Genomic DNA, 10,118 nt, shown 5'->3' with positions numbered 1-10,118 from the left:
GGTGGGCTTCATATTACGGCTTGATAAATTACATAACCTAATACACACAAATTGTAATAGACTGTAATCGCCTGAAATGACTGGCGCTGTACAAATAAAATGGAAATAGAATACTTAAATAGATACCAATAGAAAGACAAGACACTGCTGTGACGTTATTGAAGGAGCTATACAAAGATACCCATTTATGCCTCGTGAAGTTACAGTCACAATAAAACATAACTGAGAGGTGTGAAAGCACTTTCAGCTCTGTCTGCAAATACACAATGCAGACAGTCGCCTACTGCTTCTATTACCAATAATAATAATAATAATAATAATAATAATAATAATACATTTAAATAATTGGATTACCATCCAAACAAAGGCTGGATACTCTAAGGTTAGCCAGTGATCTTTTACTGCATCACCCTGCGGTCTGTTAACAGCGGACTGTCCCGAGTTCTGGAAGGGGTGGGGATGCGTGGGAGCGACTAACTCGGGATTTCCAAAATAAAAAAAGCAATTACGTCAGAGAGACAGACAGACAGCGGGAAGGTCGATTAAAAACATCTCGCCTGTCAGCAGCGTGAGAGCGGGCTAGAGAAAAGCTGCACCTGCTTATTTTGTATCATTCCCACATCGCTGCTTCACTGTTATCATTTCTTTGTAAAGCGCTCTCCTCTCCTCTGGATCTTTGTTTCTCTTGTTTACAGCTGAAACCTGGAAACAACAGACGGAAAGGATAGAAAGCATGAATCACGGCAGCCCTGCTGCGATGGAGTCTCAAGTCATGTCCGGGACCAGCGACAGCCTCGCACGGTCTGACCCCCCGCACCACAAAACAGCTCGCAGCAAGCGGCTGTTGGAGGGGGTCCTGAAGAAATACACCAATCTGCTCCAGGGCTGGCAGAGCAGGTAGGTCACTGTTTTCCATACCAACTACTGTTTTAGTACCCTAAACAAAACACACACACACACACACACACACACACACACACACACACACACACACACACACACACACACACACACACACACACACACACACACACACACACACACACACACAATGGCCGAGTAAAACCGTACATTCAAATGGTACACTTCAATACCGGGTTAATCAGTATTTTGACAGCATAGCCATCTGTGGATGTTATGACATCAGACGGGCTCTGCACTCATTCGTCTGTTTGCACGCCTTACCATTCATTCAGATTTAACGTGCTGACACCTCAGTGAGAGGAGCTGTGGAGGTGGGAGTCCCAGAAACACTGAATGAGTCATCCAGAGTCAGGAAAGCCCTGCACTCCTCTCCTGCATCTCAGCCCCCCCCCCCCCCCGCCTCAGTTACTAGCCCTCTCCCTCTTTCACTGTTCCAGTGAATCAATAGAAAAAGGATCCAGATGTGTAATGAGCTCCATGATCACACTCTGATGGTGCTATATTTACTTCCAATACACCCAATTGTTTTTGTCAGCGCTGAATACAGTTAAAACATAATAACAAACTATCCACTATTAATAAGACCAACTCGCCCTAACTTTAATGTTGCTCTAATCTTAAATTACATCTTCACCCAAAAGTAATCTTATACAAACAGGAAGACAGATCTCTGTGTGTAATTCTTGAAGGATAATATCCCCACAATATCCCACAAGACTCACACATGTAAATATTGCTGTATTTGACTCAGCAGATTGTTTATATGAGCATATTGTGTTTCTGTGGTCACACTGGTTTTTGCTTTGACATCATTCTTAGTCTGTAACATTAGTCTGATTCACTTAAGAGTCCTACACATGTAGTACAAGTAGATTTTTTATTCCATCCATCCATCCATCGATCCATCCATCCATCCATCCATCCATCCATCCATCCATCCATCCATCCATCCATCCATCCATCCATCCATTTTCTTCCACTTATCCAGGGGCTGAGTTGTGGGGGCAGCAGCTCAAGCAAAGAAGCCCAGACCTCCCTCTCCACAGCCACCTCCACAAGCTCATCCGGGGGGACTCCAAGGTGTTCCCAGGCCATCCGAGAGATATAATCTCTCCAGCGTGTCCTGGGTCTACCCCGGGGCCTCCTCCCAGTAGGACATGCCTGGAACACCTCACCCAGGAGGCATCCTAGTCAGATGCCCGAACTACCTCAGCTGGCTCCTTTCGATGTGGAGGAGCAGCGGCTCTACTTTGAGCCCCTCCCGAATCCTCACCCTATCTTTAAAGGAGAGATGAGCCACCCTTTGGGGGAAGCTCATTTCTGCCACTTGTATTCGTGATCTTATTCTTCCGGGTCACTACCCAAAGCTTATGACCATAGGTGAGGGTAAGGATGTAGATTGACAGCTTTGCTTTTACCCTCAGCTCCCTCTTCACCACAACAGACCGGTGCAGCATCCACATCACTGCAGACACAGCCCCAATCCCTCTGTCAATCTCCTGCTCCCTTCTCCCATCACTTGTGAATTAGACCCCATGATACTTGAACTCCTCCACCTGGGGCAGGAACTTGTCCCTGAGGTGGAGTGGGCACTTGGAGGTGCTGATTCTCATGCCAGCCGTTTCACACTTGACTGTGAACCATTCCACTGCGACAGTCCCGTCGCCAGATCTCAGTCTTAAGGGGGGCTTATGAAATCCAACAGGGGGGCACCACTATTATTAGCTTGATTAGTGATTTGGCTTGGGTGGGTGGGCGGGCCAGGGCAGGCCCAAGCGTATCAGTGGGCGGGCACGGCCCCCTAGGGCCCGCCCATAGCGACGGGTCTGCACTGCGAGCTGGAGGCCACCACCTGATGAAACCAACAGGACCGCATCATCTGCAAAGAGCAGAGATGAGATTCTGAGGCCACCAAGGAAGAAGCCTTCTGCCACTTGGCTACACCTAGAAATGCTGTCCATAAAAATTATGAACAGAATCTGTGACAAAGGGCAGCGCTGATGAAGCCCAACACAGGTGAGAAACGAGTCCGACTTATTGCCGGCAATACAGACCAAGCTCTTGCTGCAGTTTTACAGGGACTGAATGGCCCATTCAGTCCCTGGACAACCCCATACTCCCACAGCACCCCCACAGGAAACCCTGAGGGATGGTCAAATGCCTTCTCCAAGTCCACAAAGCAATTCAATTCAATTCAATTCAATTTTATTTATATAGCGCCAAATCACAACAAACTGTTGCCTCAAGGCGCTTTGTATTGTGGGTAAAGACCCTACAATAATACAGAAAAAACCCAACAGTCAAAACGACCCCCTATGAGCAAGCACTTGGCGACAGTGGAAAGGAAAAACTCCCTTTTAACAGGAAGAAACCTCCAGCAGAACCAGGCTCCGGGAGGGGCAGTCATCTGCCGCGACCGGTTGGGCTGAGGGGAGAGAAAGACATGCTGTGGAAGAGAGCCAGAGATTAATATCAATTAATGATTAAATGCAGAGTGGAGTATAAACAACGTAAATAAGGTGAATGAGAAACAGTGCATTATGTGAACCCCCCAGCAGACTAGGCCTATAGCAGCATAACTAAGGGATGGTTCAGGGTCACCTGATCCAGCCCTAACTATAAGCTTTATCATAAAGGAAAGTTTTAAGCCTAATCTTAAAAATAGAGAGGGTGTCTGTCTCCCGAATCCAAGCTGGAAGCTGGTTCCACAGAAGAGGTGCCTGAAAGCTGAAGGCTCTGCCTCCCATTCTACTCTTAAGTATCCGAGGAACCACAAGTAAGCCAGCAGTCTGAGAGCGAAGTGCTCTGTTGGGGCGATATGGTACTATGAGGTCTTTGAGATAAGATGGTGCCTGATTATTCAAGACCTTGTATGTGAGGAGAAGAATTTTAAATTCTATTCTAGATTTAACAGGGAGCCAATGAAGAGAAGCCAATATGGGAGAAATATGCTCTCTCTTTCTAGTCCCTGTCAGTACTCTAGCTGCAGCATTTTGGATCAGCTGAAGGCTTTTCAGGAAGCTTTTAGGACAGCCTGATAATAATGAATTACAATAATCCAGCCTAGAAGTAATAAATGCATGAATGAGCTTTTCAGCATCACTCTGAGAAAGGATGTTTCTAATTTTAGAAATATTGCGCAAATGCAAAAAAGCGGTCCTACATATTTGTTTAATATGTGCATTGAAGGACATATCCTGGTCAAAAATGACTCCAAGATTTCTCACAGTGTTACTGGAGGCCAAAGTAATGCCATCCAGAGTAAATATCTGGTTAGACACCATGTTTCTAAGATTTGTGGGGCCAAGAACAAGAATTTCAGTTTTATCTGAATTTAGAAGCAGGAAATTAGAGGTCATCCAGGCCTTAATGTCTTTAAGACATTCCTGCAGTTTAACTAATTGATGTGTGTCATCTGGCTTCATTGATAGGTAAAGCTGAGTATCATCTGCATAACAATGAAAATTGATGCAGTGCTTTCTAATAATACTGCCTAAGGGAAGCATGTATAATGTAAATAAAATTGATCCTAGCACAGAACCCTGTGGAACTCCATAATTAACCTTAGTGTGTGAAGAAGACTCCCCATTTACATGAACAAATTGGAGTCTATGAGATAAATATGATTCAAACCACTGCAGTGCAGTACCTTTAATACCTATAGCAAGCTCTAATCTCTGTAATAAAATGTTATGGTCAACAGTATCAAAAGCTGCACTGAGGTCCAACAGGACAAGAACAGAGATGAGTCCACTGTCAGAGGCTCTAAGAAGATCATTTGTAACCTTCACTAATGCTGTTTCTGTACTGTGATGAATTCTGAAACCTGACTGAAACTCTTCAAATAAACCGTTCCTCTGCAGATGATCAGTTAGCTGTTTTACAACTACTCTTTCAAGAATCTTTGAGAGAAAAGGAAGGTTGGAGATTGGCCTATAATTAGCTAAGACAACTGGGTCAAGTGATGGCTTTTTAAGCAGAGGTTTAATTACAGCCACCTTGAAGGTCTGTGGTACATAGCCAACTAATAAAGACTGATTGATCATTTTTAAGATTGAAGCATCAATAATTGGAAAGACTTCTTTGAACAGTCTAGTAGGAATGGGATCTAACAAACATGTTGCTGGTTTGGAGGAAGTAACTATTGAAGTTAACTCTGAAAGATCAACTGGAGCAAAAGAGTCTAAACAAATACCAGCAGTGCTGAAAGCAGCCGAACATGAAGAATAATCTTTGAGATGGTTATGAATAATTTTTTCTCGAATGTCTAAAATTTTATTTGTAAAGAAATCCATGAAGTCACTACTAGTTAACATGAAAGGAATACTCGGCTCTACAGAGCTCTGACTCTTTGTCAGCCTGGCTACAGTGCTGAAAAGAAACCTGGGGTTGTTCTTATTTTCTTCAATTAATGATGAATAGTAAGATGTCCTAGCTTTACGGAGGGCTTTTTTATAGAGCAACAAACTTTTTTTCCAGGCTAAATGAGCATCTTCTAATTTAGTGAGACGCCATTCCCTCTCCAGCTTTCGGGTTATCTGCTTTAAGCTGTGCGTTTGTGAATTATACCACGGAGTCAGGCACTTCTGATTTGAAGCTTTCCTTTTCAGAGGAGCCACAGTATCCAAAGTTATACGCAGTGAGGATGTAAAATTATTGACGAGATAATCAACCTCACTGGGAGCAGAGTTTAGGTAGCTGCTCTGCACTGTGTTGGCACATGGCACTGAAGAGCATAACAATGAAGGAATTAGATCCTTAAACTTAGTTATAGCACTTTCAGAAAGACTTCTACTGTAATAAAACTTATTCCCCGCTGCTGTGTAATCCATTAAAGTAAATGTAAATGTTACTAAGAAATGATCAGACAGGAGGGGGCTTTCAGGGAATACTGTTAAGTCTTCAGTTTCTATGCCATATGTCAGGACAAGATCCAGAGTATGATTAAAGTGGTGGGTGGGCTCCTTTACATTTTGAGAGAAGCCAATTGAATCTAACAATAGATTAAATGCAGTGTTGAGGCTGTCATTCTCAGCATCTACATGGATGTTAAAATCACCCACTATAATGATTTTATCTGAACTGAGCACTAAATCAGATAAAAAGTCTGAGAAATCAGACAGAAACTCTGAGTAGGGACCAGGTGGGCGATAGATAATAACAAATAAAACAGGTTTTTGATTTTCCCAATTAGGATGGACAAGACTAAGAGTCAGGCTTTCAAAAGAATGAAAACTTTGTCTGGGTCTTTGATTAATTAATAAGCACATGTAAGCACATGTAGCCTGGATGGGCAAACTCACATGCACACTCAAATATCCTCGAGAGGATGAAGAGCTGATCCAGCGTTCCGTGGCCAGGAAGAAAACCACATTGTTCCTCTTGAATCCGGGGTTTGACTAACCGACGGACCCTTCTTTCCAGCATAGACTTTACTGAGGAGGCTGAAGATTGTGATCCCCAATAGTTGGAGCACACCCTCCGGTCTCCCTTCCTAAAGATGTTAAAAGGGAGTTTTTCCTTCCCACTGTCACCAAGTGCTACTCATAGGGGGTCCTTTTGACTGATGGTTTTCTTTGTATTTTTGTAGGGTCTTCACCCACAATACAAAGTGCCTTGAGGTGACTGTTTGTTGTGATTTGGTACTATATAAATAAAATTGAATTGAAAGCTGGGGACCACCACCCGGTCTGCCAATCCAGTGCCACTGCCCCAGATCTCCACACGATGTTGCAGAGGTGTGTCAACCAAGACAGCCCTACAAGATCCAGAGCCTTCAGGATCTAAGGGCAAATCTCATCCACCCCAGGGGCCCTGCCACCATGGAGTTGTTTAACCACCTCAGTGACCTCACCCCCAGGGATGGGCGAGTCATCCCCCTCGTCCCCAGACGCTCCTTCCACTACAGAAGGCGTGTCAGTGGGATTTAGGAGGCCCTCAAAGTATTCCTTCCACTACCTGACTATAGCCTCAGTTGAATTCAGCATCACTCCACCCGCACTACAGACCGTGTGAGTAGAGCACTGCTTTCCCCTCCTGAGTCTCCTGACGGTTTGCCAGAATTGCTCCGATGCCGTCCAAAAGTCTTTTTCCATGGCCTCACCGAACTCCTCCCACACCCGAGTTTTTGCTTCGGCCACCACCTGATGCCCGTTCCACTTGGCTCGCTGGTACCTGTCCGCTGTCTCCAGAGTCCCACAAGCTAACCAAGCCCGATAGGCCTCTTTCAGCTTGATGGGTCCCATCCACCATCTGGTTTGTGGATTACCACGACAGGCACAAACCACCTTGTAGCCACAGAGCTAAGCAACGGCCTCAACAATGGAGGTGGTCCATTCCGATGCAATGTCCTCAGCCTCCCTCGGATTGCTGTCGAAGTTCTGCTGGAGGTGGGAGTTGAAGATCTCACGGACTGGGGCCTCTGCCAGGCATTCCCAGCACACCCTCACAATATGTTTAGGCCTGCCGGGGTCTGTCCAGCATCCTCCCCCGCCACCTGATCCAACTTACCACCAGGTGGTGATCAGTTAAAGGCTCAGCTCCTCTCGTCCCCCGAGTGTCCACAACATACGGCCACAGATCTGGTGATGCGATTACAAAATCAATCATCAATCTGTGACCTAGGGTGTCCTTGTGCCACATGCACTTATGGAAATCCTTATGTTCAAACATGGTGTTCATTATGGACAAACTGTGGTTTGAACAGAAGTCCAATAACAAGACACCATTTGGGTTCAGATCGGGCAGGTCTTTCCTCCCAATCACGCCCCTCCAGGTCTCACTGTCATTGCCCACGTGAGTGTTGAAGTCTCCCAGCAGGATGATGGAGTCACCGGATGGAGCACCCTCTAGCACCCCACCCAGCAACTCCAAAAAGGGTGGGTACTCTGAACTGCCATTTGGTGCATAAGCGCTAACAACAGTCAGGACCCCTTCCCCAGCCTGAAGGTGCAGGAAAGCAACCCTCTCGTCTACCGGTGAAAACTCCAACATACAGGAAGCAAACCCGAGGATACGAGAATACCCACCCCAGCTCGCCACCTCTCCCCTAGGACAACTCCAGACTGGAACAGTGTCCAGCCCCTCTCCAGGAGACTGGTTCCAGAGCCCAGGCCATGCGCTGAGGTGAGCCCAACTTATATCTAGCCGGTATCTTTCAACCTCACGCACTTGCTCAGGCTCTTTCCCCACCAGAGAGGTGACATTCCGCGTCCCAATAGTCAGTCTCGATAGCTGGGGATCGGTCCGCCAGGGCCTCCACCCTTGGCCACTGCCCGACACACACCGCACCTGACCTCTATGATTCCTCCTGCGGATGGTAGGCCTATGGTGGGCATTTCCATAGGGGTCTTCTGAGATGGTTATGAATATTTTTTTCTCTAATGGTTAAAATTTTATTTGCTAAGAAATTCATGAAGTCATTACTACTAGCAGAGTTAGGTAGCTGCTCTTCACTGTGTTGGCATATGGCATCATTGAAGAGCATACTAATCAATGAATTATATCCTTAAACTTAGTTACAGCACTTTCAGAAAGACGTGGTAAATAGACTAGTTCTTATATAGCATTTTTCTACTCTGAGCACTCAAAGTGCTTATACAACATGTTTACATTTACCCCAAGCACTTCCATGACTATCTAAGCTAAGTGCTTTTTATTATCTAACATTCACACACATTCACGCTCCAACGTTTGCGTTGGAGAGCAACTTGGGGTTAAGTACCTTGGCCAAGGATACATTGGTATGCAGCCTAGAGTAGCCAGGAATCAAACCGCTGACCTTCCAATCAGTAGGTGACCTGCACTACCTCCTGAGCTACAGCCACCCTTTTAGTGACTTCTGACTACTGTAATAAAACTTATTCCCCACTGCTGTGTAATCCATGAAAGTAAATGTAAATGTTACTGAGAAATGATCAGACAGGAGGGGGCTTTCAGGGAATACTGTTAGCAACAAGACAGCAGAAGGGAGGAATAGGAGTAAAGTGTGTCTGCAGAATGTGAGAGGAGTGGTGTTTGCACAAACATGTCTACCTTTATGAAATGGAGCAACTTACTAAACACAGATGAGAGAGACTAAAGTTTCAATCCCATCACACTAATATTGATCCAAGATCAGCACCAACATTGGTATCTATGCTATCAATATTTGGATCGATCAACCAACTTCTACCAAATATTTTGATGAATAACAGGTAACAGTTGAACCTGCTGGAAAATGACTCTTACCACCAACTCCCAGATAGAACTCACCAGACAGAAAAACAAACGAGTAAATTTCAGAGTAGATTTCACTACTAGAGGGAACGCTTAAAACAATGATGATGATGACAAATTGGCAGTGTCTCTTCTAGACTGGAAAAATCAATGCCATTTAATGCTAATGCTTGCAGTCTGTCTGCAGGTTTCTACCAGAAAAGTTGTTAACCTTGGTGACCGTTACAGGGAGGGTGGGGGTAGTCTTTTACTACATAAATGTAGCGTTATCCACTAACTGTGTGGCACAGAATAGATAAACAGGTGGAGGTAGCTGCTTTCCACATCTGTAGAGTGGAGTTTATAGTATTTCTCCCTTCATTAATTACTGTCATTAATTAATGGAGGTTTGCTCAGGAGTAGCTTTATATTAAAGACTGTAGCTCTTGTCTTTTAAGAAAATCCCTGTTTCTTAGACTCAACTGGGATCACCTTACAACAGCTATGTGTGATCAGTACTTCATAATTATCTATTGAACTGTTACCTCAGGGATCTCAATTTCAATTTTTTAACTCCTTTGCCCATTTAGGATGACCAGTTAATATAACAAGCACATCTTTAGATAAGAGATAAGATAAGATAGTGTTTATTTGTCACATGCACAGTTATACACAGTACAATGCACAGTGAAATGTATTTTGTACCTGCAACCTTATATACACACACATATAAATAAGAAGAATAAAAATAAAAAAAAAGTAATTCACACTATACACTATACTCTATATACTATACACTATACACACTTTTTAAATTATAATATTTACACTGTGCAATAATGGTCCAGTTAGGGCTCAGAGTTGAGCAGACGGATGGCTTGTGGGTAAAAACTCTTCTTCAACCTTTCAGTCTTAGCCCTCAGGCAGCGGTAACGCCGGCCTGATGGGAGCAGGGAGAAGAGAGAGTGTCCAGGGTGGCTGGGCTGTTTTAGGATCTT

At 44.6% G+C, this 10,118-nt stretch overlaps 1 pseudogene; it reads left to right on the top strand.

Annotated features, from left to right (window-relative positions):
• The first annotated feature begins 569 nt into the window (after positions 1–569).
• The window catches only part of LOC115776864 (oxysterol-binding protein-related protein 10-like), a 105,024-nt pseudogene continuing 95,475 nt past the window's right edge, over positions 570–10,118 (top strand).

This window comes from Archocentrus centrarchus, unplaced genomic scaffold, assembly GCF_007364275.1.
Source record: "Archocentrus centrarchus isolate MPI-CPG fArcCen1 unplaced genomic scaffold, fArcCen1 scaffold_40_ctg1, whole genome shotgun sequence".
NCBI lineage: Eukaryota > Metazoa > Chordata > Actinopteri > Cichliformes > Cichlidae > Archocentrus > Archocentrus centrarchus.
This window is presented reverse-complemented; position numbering and strand designations above follow the sequence as displayed.